The sequence below is a fragment of the Mauremys reevesii genome, linkage group 4 (assembly GCF_016161935.1).
Source record: "Mauremys reevesii isolate NIE-2019 linkage group 4, ASM1616193v1, whole genome shotgun sequence".
Classification (NCBI taxonomy): Eukaryota; Metazoa; Chordata; order Testudines; family Geoemydidae; genus Mauremys; species Mauremys reevesii.
Window position 1 is genome coordinate 73,592,726 of NC_052626.1, and position 3,007 is coordinate 73,595,732.

Consider the following 3,007-nt stretch of genomic DNA (forward strand, 5'->3'; position numbering starts at 1 on the left):
GTGAGCTATAGACCAATAAATCTTACCTGGCAGATTGGTTGAAATGATAATTAAGAAAAAACAGAGCAACAAAACATGAGGATAGAACAGGGTCCAGTCAGCAGGGATTCTGCAAAAGAAAATCATGCCTCACTAATTATCTTAGAATTCTTTGAACAGGTCAATAAAGTAGTGGCTAAAGGAAAACCAGTTGACATAATTTAGATTCCCTTCAACAAGGTCTTGCACAAGAGGCTACTAAAGAAGTTAAGTCGTCACAGGCAAAGTATTGTCATGGATCAAAACTGGCTAGGAGACAATACAGAGAGTAGATATAAATGGTCATTTTTTTTAATCATGGCAAAGGTTAACAGTGTGGGGGCCTCAAGGTGCTGTACTATGTCCTGTGTTGTTTAATAGAGTTATTAGTGGTTTGGGAAGGGGAAGCAGTGAGGCAGGACTAGAGAGGTGTGCAAGGAACTTCAGTGAAATAGACAAGCTCTGAATAGGCACCATAATGGCCAGGGAAATTCAGTGTCCATAAATGCAAAGTAATGCAGATTAGAGGGAAAAATTTAAGCTACGTATACACCATTGAGTTCTAAGTTAAATGTATTAATTAAAAAAAAAGGGGGGGGGAGATGTAGGCATCACTGTGGGCAGCTCAATGAAGACCTCTGCTCAGTGTCAAAAAAGCAAACAAAATGTTCGGATGCTTAAGGAATGGGGTGGCAAATAACAGAGACTATTATAATGCCTTTATATAAATCAGTGGTGCTGCTTCAGCTGGAACAGAGCCCACAGTTCAAGTCACCTCATGTCCAGAGGGGGATTACACAGCTACAGGGGCTCAGAGAAGAGCAATGAGTCTGATCAAAGATCTGGAAAAAGCTTTCCTATAAAGAGACTTGGACTATTTTCCTTGGAAAGGGGACAAATAAGAGCAGACATAACGAAAGTATATAAAATAATGAATGGCACAGAGAAGGTAGGCTGAGAACTTGTGCTCTCCCTGTTTCATAACACAAAACAAGGGGACATTAGTCAATGGAATTCAAAGCAGATAAATACGGTTTATTTAAACTGGGGTTAGACTGTGGAACTCGTTACCTCATTAACGCAGGAAGTTGTCAAGGCCAAGAATTTAACAAGGTTCAAAAAAGGGTGGGACATCATAACTGGGCTTACCCCCACAGCCCACTAGGGCATCTTCCTACATCCAACTGCGGCCATATCCTGCCTCGGTTTCCCCTACATTCCCTGGGACTAATGAAGATGCCCATCTTTTCCACCAAACATCAGACTGAGGGTCACCTTTGCCACCCAGGAAAGGAATGTTGTCCCTCTTAGAGTCCAATTCAAGCCTGCTTCCCTGCATTATTTGTATGTATGTGCAACTATCAGCAGATCCCTCAGGGTAAGGCAACCTGCAAAACCACAGAGTAAAATAGGTCACCATCTACAGGCCACCCACCCAAGTGTCAACCACCACTTCATTCTACAGTTCCTCTGCCTGGTGCCAGGCCAGTTACCTGTTAACAGTCCCTCTTCTTCAGTTCCTGTGCCCCTATTCCTGGGCCCTCACACCCCAGGCAATTCTCAGGGCTTCTTGGAACTCTTCTCCTGCAGTCCCCAGCACAAATGATCTGAGAGAAAAGACCCCCCTCAGTGTTCTACTCCCCAGAGCCCCTGGCCCTTTTGTCCTTCAGTCCTACTTCTGCTGAGCCCCTGGTCATGAGAACCTCCCTCCAGAATTAATCCTCCTTTTCTGGGTTTGGGCTACCCTTACAGAGCTGGTTCTCCCCTTTTACCTAGGGTCCCTGCGGAAGCCTTTTACTCAACAAGGCTCCCCAGCTCTGGCCAGTTTTCTCTAACAGTTCTCATCAGTCATCCCTCTGGGCCAGCTCTCTTCACTAGCATCTCCCAGCTACTTCTCTCTTAGTCCCATGTAGCAAACAACTTTGATCAGCTCCCTGCTGTGCCTTCCTGGGTCTTTATAGAGGCCAGGTGCCCTTTATCAGACCCCACTGGGAGGCCAGTGCTGATTCCCTCTTAATGAGTCCAGGCAGCCTGTGACAGACATTTATACGGGTAACAAGACTATCCACAGTTACAACTGGTGACAAATTTTAGAAGAGACATTAAACCTGGTGCTTCAGGGCTACAGCTGATCTGTAATAACAAACTGTGACGTTATTGATATAAATTGGGACCATATAGAACATGGGTTGCAACCAAGGTCCTGCAGTGCACCAAAATCTAGATAGGGGGGGGGTCATCATCTAAAAAACAAGAAACCAGATTATGCTGATTATAATATAATGCTGTCGTCTATATGTCATTTGTAGTTAAAGTTGTTATAATTATTGGTGGTCTGTCTATAGTTATTTTTCTGCTCTGCCTCTGGGAAGTGTCCCCTGACAAGCTGATGTTAGCTGGCATAGCTGGGCTGATGGCTCCAAGCCCATTTAATCAGCACCACAATTGAGGAGAGGAGAGAAGGCAGACACGCCTTGCTCAGCAGGCATGCAGGGACTGGACTCATGACTCAAGGCTCCATTTTTTGCTGTAAATTTCACAGTGAAGACAAAGGATTACACCACCTGGGAAAAATATGCCCTCAATGCCTGCCTCATCTCCCATCTTGTCTTCAATCCTGCTTCTGACCTCTGGAGGCTACAAACTGACAAAAAAGCTCAGCAACAAAGGAAGGAAGGACCCATCCCAGTGGGGGCAGAGACAGAGAGAACTCAGTTTCTGCAGCAGATGCTGCACATGCTGCAAGCAAGAACTGAAAACTTGCTACTGCTGTTACTTATTTTAATTCTTTTAATTCTCCCTTTTCTCCTCTCTCCTTTTTCCTTTTTCCTTTTTTTTTAGATTTTTAGATTCTTTATATTTGATTGATTTGTGAGATGTGTGATTTGTGATTATATTCTGATGGGGGGGGCTTGTCTGTGGTCTGGGGTTGGACTTTTTTTTTGTTTTTGGTTTTTTTTTTTTTTTTTTTTTATATCCAGGACGAGTG

General features: G+C 44.0%; 1 long non-coding RNA gene across 1 annotated transcript; it reads right to left on the minus strand.

The window, feature by feature from the left end:
- Positions 1-732: 732 nt before the first annotated feature.
- Positions 733-1,920, minus strand: LOC120404854. Its single transcript, XR_005598216.1, has 3 exons — positions 1,791-1,920; positions 1,512-1,625; positions 733-1,406 (listed from the first exon to the last, which is right to left on the minus strand). It is a non-coding gene; the product is annotated as an uncharacterized LOC120404854 (long non-coding RNA).
- Between the last annotated feature and the right edge of the window lie 1,087 nt (positions 1,921-3,007).